Source organism: Balaenoptera physalus (assembly GCF_965194825.1).
Source record: "Balaenoptera physalus genome assembly, chromosome: 1".
NCBI classification, from domain to species: Eukaryota; Metazoa; Chordata; class Mammalia; order Artiodactyla; family Balaenopteridae; genus Balaenoptera; species Balaenoptera physalus.
Window position 1 is genome coordinate 190,497,287 of NC_138882.1, and position 9,130 is coordinate 190,506,416.

Sequence of the window (9,130 nt, forward strand, 5' to 3'; positions counted from 1 at the left end):
ATTTCACTCTGGGATGTAGGTGGAGAGAGCAGCTTCTACTTGGGACACTGACCATGTTGTGGCAAAGGAACACACTCATATGTAGTTGGCTAGATTCTAACTTTAAGAAAAATTCCTGCAGCCAAGCTCGGCAATAATAGGGCAGAAAGTATAATCATCACACAGGGAGGGGCAGCAAACATTTCTGAACAATAAAAAGTCTACTGCAGGGCTGAACTGCTTTTCAATGTGGTTTTTCTAATTTGTGCTCCTGTCAGCAGCGTACAAGCATCCCACTGAGTCCCATCCTTGCCACCCTCAGGCTTTTTCAGACTTAATTTTGCCAACCTAGTGGGTTTAGAATGGCATCTCACCATGGTCTTATTTTGCATTTCTGTCACGTTTTTATACATTTTGTGTTTCTTTTTTGAGAAATGCTTGCTCGTGTTTTTTAAACCATTTTAAAAACTCGGTTATTTCTCTTTTTCTTATTGATTCATAAAAGTTCTTTATGTAGTCTACATAATAATCTTTGGTTACTTATATGTGCTATAAATATTTGTTTGCAATTTGTTTTTTCTCTTTTAAATTGTGTCTCTCTTTGTCTTTGTGGTAATAAGAGGAAACGTTGTTAATTTAATATGGTTCAGTTTACAACTCTTTTCTTGCATGGTTAACATTTTTTTTGGTGTCCTGATTAAAGAAATCCTTCCCTGCCCCAATATCATAAAAATATTTCCTCACATTTTATTCTAAAAGTTTTAAGTTTTGTCTTTTGTATTTAATTCTAACCTATCAGGAATAATTTTTGTGTATGTCGTGAGTAATGATCCAATGTTGACTTTTGTATGTGGATAACCACTAGTCCCAGTACCATTTATCCAATGGTCCCTTTTTTCCCTATGGATCTTCAATACACCTCTGTCATTTATCAAATTTCCATCTATCCACGAGTGGTTTCTAAGCTCTCTATTCTGTTCCATTGGTCAGTTTATCTGTCCGTGTGCCAATACGCACTGTCTTTGTTACAGTAGCTTAATAATAGCTCTTCTTGATACCTGGCAGGACAAGTCTTTAATGTCCTTCAATAAAGTTTCATAAAGTTTCTCCAGAACTTGTACATCTTTAGTTAGATTTATCTCTAGGTTCGTTGTTGTTGCCATTTAGGCAGTTTTTTTTTTGTCATCGGAGTAGAGAGATGTCGTTGATTTGCGTATATTGCTTTATAGCCTGCCTCTTTCCTAAGCTTTCCTTTTATTTTCTAATAGTACGTATGTGGATTCTTTGGGGTTTTCTATATAGACAATCATGGTATTTGTCATAATAATAGTTTTTTCCATTTCTAGTCTTTTGTCGTTTATTTCTTTTGCTTGGGGGTACCGCTTGACTTATTGTCAGGACCTCCAGTACAATGTGTTAGTCTGTTTTTTATCTTATTTATAGAGGATACTTTCAGGGTATTTTTTTGGTAAATATACTTGATCAGGTTAAGGAAGTTCCCTTCTATTCCTGGTTAGTGCAGAGGGCTAGTTTTCATTTTGTAATCATGAAAGGGTGTTGAGTTATATCAAATGATTTTTCTGGAAGAAAAAAAAAGCATTTGATTGCAGATGACTCAGTCAATGGTTCTATCACATTGACTTGGATCTACACTTTGGTCACATTCCAAGAAAATTACTGCCGGAAAGAAATTTAATGCAATAACAAGTATAATAATAGGTATTCCTCCCTCCCCCTTAAAGGATGCTTTGGTGTATGATATAATAATGTGTTCAGAAACATTTTTTGTTTTAATTTAAATAGATGAAGTACCTCCATTTGGCTCTTTCTTTACTGTTTTGATAAGAGTTTGTTATTTATAGTAAAAGATGAAGGTAATATTTATGGAGGATTTTTTGAAACTTTCTAGCCAATCTCACCAAACACATGAAAAAGTATGAATGGGCATGATTACTTTTCCAGAACAAGAACATTTGAGATTTGACTTGAGAACTTTGACCTTCCCTGAATGGCTCATATGCGGTCTCTGGGTGGAGCCGGTTGATATTTTGGGAGCCTGACCAGGAGGTTTCAGGCAAGAATTCTGTTAACCTGGTATTCTGGTAAGAATAAGAGAACAGTCATTGGTGCTACAATCTTTTTAAAATAAGAGGCAAAGCAAAGCTGAGGGCGTTCACCAGTGCTGCTTCAGAACAGAGCTAGGTATAATTTTTTCTCCCTTTTCCAAACTACAACACTAAATTCCAACATGGCTTTCTTTCACTCTCAACTTTGGACTCTTGACGTTTAATCCTCTGTTGTCCATTATCCACAAATACAAAGGGACCGGTCATGCCCCACAGGCTTGGGCCACCCAGGCTAACTCATTTGTCCCAGATTATAAACAAAGAAAATCCACCATTTATTCTGCTTATCTGACAGAGGCTGTGTTTATTACACAGACTGTACCATACTCTTATCATAGTATATTTTGGTATAATGTCTAAATGTTATAAATGAAAAACACAGGAACTTGGGGGTATGCGTCACCTTTCCCCCTAAATGACAGTTAACAAAGAATGAAAATCAAGACAGAATTAAATGGTTCCCTTTGAGGATTAATTCAGGAAATTCAATAATTAAGTTTAATAGAAATGCATGGAAATTTCTGTGATCCAAATAAATGAACATATTTAGGGATGTACAAGTTGGAAACAGTTTTCTAAATGCTGCAAAACAAGCTTCGGTTACTTCTGAAGCCAATTTGGATTTTCTTCTTTGGTGGAAGGTATCACTCTGATGGAAACTTTTGATATGAGGGGCATACGGTGGCTGAAGTGGGTGTCTCCCTCTTCTGCAGAGCCGATCTTTCCACTGTGGGTGGGGTGTGCTCACGGACCACAGAGAGTGTGAGTTATGTGTGGTCTGTGTGTGGTGGGGCCAGCAGAGCAGTCATTACCTCTCTCTTTTAATAAACCTCTATAATAAAACACACATTGATCATTTCACAGAAAAAAAGAATATCTAAGAAAAACACTTATTTTTTAAAAAGTTCTATTCCTGTTGCAATGTCAAATCATAAAGGCTAATTAATAGTGAAATGACATGCTATTCTTTGTAAATGATGGAAACAGACTTTAGTGCCTGGGTACGAGAAAGATTTCAAGTTTGGGATTTCTTTGTCTCCCAACACCTGACTTTTTAGTCACATACAAACATGAATGCTGTTTTTTATATCAATATTGATTCAGATAGCTGTATTTCAAATTGTCACTGAAGCCTTTCAATTAACACGTCTTTCACAAATTCATGGAAGAGGCTGATTCTGACAAACCCACTGAAGGGATGACTCTGAAATAGATGACCTCTTCATTGGACCGGCATCCTCTGGATGCTCTGATCAGCCCCATGCTAGGACACCAAGACAACGGACCCACCTCCCCCTTGAGGGCTTTGAGGCCAGGGGACTGATAAGAGACACAATGTTACCAGGACCTACTATGTGCCAGGAGTAGACTTGTGAAGTAGGAGGCAAGAGCGCTGACCTCTTGGAACTTCCAGCCTGGTAAAGAGACAGCTGTGCATTAGGGCGCCTGCGTGTTTGGTGGGGAAGGGGGAAAAGCACACACAGCAGGGGTGGAGGGAGGGCTTCCTGGGGACGGTGAGGACAAATGGGAGGAGTAGGTGGTATCTACTCAGGCTGTGTGCTTTCCAGAAGAAGCGAGGGTCCCAGGCAAACGGGAGTGAGAGTTGGGGTCAGGGAATGGAGGGGAGGTGAAGGGAGCTGCAGGGTCAGCAGGGACCAAATACCCAGAGTTTAGAAGCTAAATTTAGAAGCTCGGATTTTAAACTGTGGCCACTGACTGGGGAGCCAGGGAAGGGATTTGATGTGATTCACATTTTCGAAAGATCTCCCTGACTACAGTGAGGACGATGGATTAAAGGGATGGGGGGCTCCTCCAGGAGAGACACATCTGGGGATGGGGCACAAGGCCCTGGTTCCTGGCTTGGGCAGTTGGGAAGACAGTGGTACCATCAGCAGAAGAAAGAAACTCTGGAGGAGGAAGGGGCAGGTCCAGTGTCAGCCCGGGACCCTGTGGTATACCCCAGCGGAGGGGCCACATGGTGCAGGGGGTTGGGGGGGAGATGGGGGATGGGGAAAGGGGCATCGCAGAGGCCAGGGCGGGCCAGAATCCAGCAGATGACGGTAGAGTCAGGACCATCCAAGGCCACCAAGATGCCGGGAGAGTTGACAATAAAACAGATACTGGGTTTATCTACAAAGTATTAACCTTAATGGGAACTCTTTCGGGGGAGAACCAGGCCGTGGGAATGCATGGTAAGAGACAGCAGGCGAACTCAAACCTTTCAAAAGTTAAACGGTGAAAGAAAGGTGATGGCGTGGGAACCGGGGAGCCACCTGGGGTCCTGGGGTAGGGTCATCGGATAAAACACGGCACTCCCAGTTAAATTTGAACTTTAGAGAAGAAGTGAATAATTTCTCAGTATAAATAGGTCTCATGCACTATTTGGGACATGCTTTTAGTAAAAATTGTCTGTGGTTTATCTGAAATTCAAATTTACCTGGGCGTCCTGTTTTTTGTTTTTGTTTTTGTTTTTTTGGCTGGGCCACGTGGCTTGTGGGATTTTAGTTCCCTGACCAGGGATTGAACCCGGGGCCCTTGTAGTAAGAGCTCAGAGTCCTAACCACTGGAACAAATTCCCATGGGCGACCTGTATTTTTATTTGCTAAATTTGGCAAACCTCGTTAAGGGGGAGTATTTGGTTCTCTTTTAATCAGAGAGACTTGAGCAAGGTGAGATGCAGATGTTAAAGGGAGAGTCTAGGGACTTCCATGATGGCGCAGTGGATAAGACTCTGTGCTCCCAATGCAGGGGGCCTGGGTTCCATCCCACATGCATGCCGCAACTAAGGAGCTGGCAAGCCACAACTAAGGAACCCTGGAGCCGCAACTAAGACCCGTTGTAACTAACTAACTAACTAAATAAATAGGAGAGAGTCTAGAACGGGAATCAGGTTGGGGGGGGCGGGGGGCTGGAAGGCGGGCAGTGCCTGATGGGCGGACAGGGCGTGGCTGGAGCGCAGGAAATGAGGGCGGAAGTATCCGTGGGGGCCAGACGAACGCAGGTGCTGGGCTAGATGGAGGGGGTGGGGGTTGCCAGACAGAAGGTTCTCTGGGGTCCTCTGCCGGTGTGGAGGGTGTAGGGGAGGCTGGAGGATGGGAGATAAAGAGCTCATTTTATTGGAGGTTGGCGAGCTCCTTCCAGGTAAGAGCTTCACTCTGCAGGGGCGGCGGGTCCTGACCCACTAGGGCCGAGCTTCCTGCAAGGTCTCAGAAGACACCGAGCGAACTGCCCACCCCCACCCCCCCCCCGCCCCTGGGGCCGGGGTTTTCCAGGAGGGAGTGACAGAGGTCAGCGGGAGAAGGAAGTTGAAGATATTGGCAAGAGAGTTGCAGAAAGATTCCAAGTTCAGATTTTACACATGAACTAGGTACTTACTATAAAGGCCATTATAATACATCATTCGATCTTTCTGAAGACAGGTTACCAAAAACACTTAAACTCACAGGGTAATGTTAGGGCACCAGCAGCAGGATCCAGCAAACCTGCCTCCTCTAGTGCATGAGAATTTCAAGGAGGAAATGGACATCAGCAAGGGAAAGAAGTCAGCTGAAAAGTGCTCCCCTTCCTCCTTCCCCACTTTCAACCTCCCACTCCGCCCCCAGCCTCCATGGGATAAGAAGAGCTCAGAGCCTTTGATACCAGAATATGTCTTTGACCATGACAAAGACTGGGTGTGCAGACTGTTGCATACATTGTACACTGGAGAGAACTCACTGTAACCAGACATCCTCATCACCACCTAACATCACATTGTATATTTCTTTCTTCTTTATTGTCTGCCAACCACTGAATTTCTGCTGTGACCCTTGGAAAGTGCCAGTAACTGTGGGTTGAATGAACGAGTGAATGAATGAGATCAAGAAAGCACATTGGGAGCCACCCGCTTATTGCATAATTTTCAAGAAAATATTTCTGCAACACCAACTCCTTTCATTTATTGTAATAAGATCCCGTCAAATTCTCTTCTACCTTTTACCCAGTGAAGACACAGGTTGGGTGTGTTGCTCACTATGGTTACTGAGAGCTTTAAGATTGATAGCAGTTTATTTTCTTCCAACTTCGATCATGATTGCTGGTCTTAGCAGGGAGAGGGACTTGTAAGAAGGCTGAGCAACATATAAGTGTTCTTTTCCACTTTGGGGTGATTGGGGGAAAAGTTAAAGATTTTATCTTCCATTTGGGATGCATATCATTCCCTTTGCATTCCGATTTTGCTTCTATTCAGAGGACCTGAGATGGGATTTCATTTTCTGCTCTTGGTGTTGGCAAGATCCTGTGAAATAAACAATTTACCCCAGTGTGGAAGAGACAACCTGTCAAACACAGAGAGCTGAGATGAGGTGGCATTAGACCAGCACATGCTGGCATACATAAGAAATCCTGGGTTGTGCTTTTGCAAGATTTCTTTTCACTATTATTAAAGTCACATAACAAGCCAGAATCTATTGAGAACTCTTCCATCTGATACACCTACTAAGACAGCTTGAGGCCATACAGTATTTGGGTTAAGTTCACAGATGTTGGACTCAGCCAGTTTGAGGTTTGATCACTGCCCTCACCCCTTGTGGCTGAGTCAACGTAGCCTCTAAGCCTTGGTTTCCTCCTTTGTCAAATGACATTGGGCAGTTGCTAAGATGACATAAATAAGGCATGTGGCACCGTGTCCCTCACAAGCCAAGCACTCAAGAAACCATCTCATCATATTCTTATTAAATAAGCATGTATAGCATGTTTAGCCGTGCTCAGTGCAATAACACTTACTTCTATTGAGCAATTTAACATTTCTGATTGCAACAAATGCTGATAGCTCGGTGTAATTATAATCACATATCCTGCAATTATGGTGTTTCCAAATATAGACACTGGCTGGTCTGGTTCTAAGAGGCCCCAAGAAATCAATCCTAGCACAGCTGTCCGATGTGGGGATGCCCGCTTACCTCCTGTGCAATTTTGCAGTCTGATAACCATGGCTGTGTTCCAGTTCCTCCTTCTTCACTGAAAAAAATACAGGAAGTTGAAACAGCAGGGACTTCCATCTAAAGTAAAACATTCCATGTATTAAGCTTTACAAATGAATTCTGTGTATATGTTTGACAGTGAAACAATGTTCCCTTATTTTAAAAGACAAATTCCTTCATGGCTTGTGTAATGTTAATGAATAAATATGTTTGGTACATGAAATTACCCTACACTATGCTTATTCCTGTGTCACAAGAACACTTTTTAAAAATAGAATTCTTCTTCTGGCCTATAGATCTCAAATATGAAGCATTCTTAAAATAAAGTTCATAGAGAATACTATGGAAAAATAATGCTGTTTTAGAATTTTTAGGTATCAGTGCTTAGCCTTAATCATTTTTAAGATACAAATTTTAAATAAAGATATGGAATAAGAGTGTCAAAACTGTCTCACATGATAAATGCTTAAATTGCTGCAGATAATTAGTAAAAACAAATTTGTTTTCCATGATGCATTTGCAATGATATTTTAAAATTAGGCCATACCACTCTACCGTTACTTATTAATTATTAAGTTGAATTTTTTGTGCTATTTCTTAATATTTATTTATTTATTATTTTTTGCTGCGTTGGGTCTTAGTTGCGGCCTGCGGGATCTTCATTGAGGCATGCGGGATCTTTCGTTGAGACGCGTGGGCTCTTTGTTGCAGCACGCGGGCTTCTCTCTAGTTGTGGCGTGTGGGTTTTCTCTTCTCTAGTTGTGGCGTGTGGGCTCTGTAGTTTTGCAGCACGTGGGCTCTCTCGCTGAGGCAGGCGACCTCAGTAGTTGTGGCGCGCGGCCTTAGTTGCCCCGTGGCATGTGGGATCTTAGTTCCCAGACCAGGGATCGAACCCATGTCCCCTGCATGCACGGCAGATTCTTTACCACTGGACCACCAGGGAAGTCCCTAAGTTGAATATTAATACGGCAATGAATTTCTTCTTTCATGCTTATGAATATTTTTATAGGGCCCTGGAGGTGAAACTGCTGGACTATAGGGCATGTGAATTTAAAATGTTTATAGGTACTGTACAGCACAGGGAACTCTACTCAATACTCTGTAATGGGAAATGTATCTAAAAAAGAGTGGATGTATGTATATGTATAACCGATTCACTTTGCTGTACAGCAGCAGAAACTAACACAACATCGTAAATCAGCTATACTCCAATAAAAACTAAAAAAAAAAATCATATAAAAGGTATGCAAGGTACACATATAGGGAGAAAAGTGAAAGAAAGCCATATTTTCTGATAAGAAAAAAGTAATATTTTAAAATATTTACCTGTAGATTCAATGAAATTCCATTAAAATTTCTAAAATTTTGTGTTCTTCATGGTGTTTAACAAAAATTTTCTGAAAGGTATTTCGAATACCAAATAACCTGGCATATCTAAATCATTACTTTCAGAGAGACCCTCTTCCATGTGCTATCCAGATTTATTATAAATATGGATGAATTGAGAGGAAATAGCTATTATTTGTTTTATATTTCGATACATGTTCCAAATTGATTAAAACAAAAATCAAAATATTTTGCATTTTAAAATAAAATAAAATGAAATAAAATAATATGTTTACAGGTGTTGCAAAATTGTCCTTTAACAGGGGCTGGGGGTAAGGATGATGAAAAAGTTCTGGAAATAGTGGCAATGGTTACACAACATTGTGAATGTTCATTTTTTTCCCAAAGTTTTCTAATGACATGTTTATAATACAGTTTCCTGTAATTCAATCACTTCTTTTTTATTGAAATATAGTTGACATGCAGTATTAAGTTAGTTTAAAGTGTACTCCATAATGATCTGACATTTGCATACATTATAAAATGATAAGCACAATAATTCTAGTAACCATCTGTTCCCATACAAAGTTATTACAATATTATGGACCATACTCTTTATGCTATATATTATATCACTGTTGTTTATTTATTATATAACTGGAGGTTTGTACCTCTTAATCTCCTTCACCTATTTTGCAACCCCACCAGTGCCCCCTTCTGGCAACGAACTATTTGTTCTCT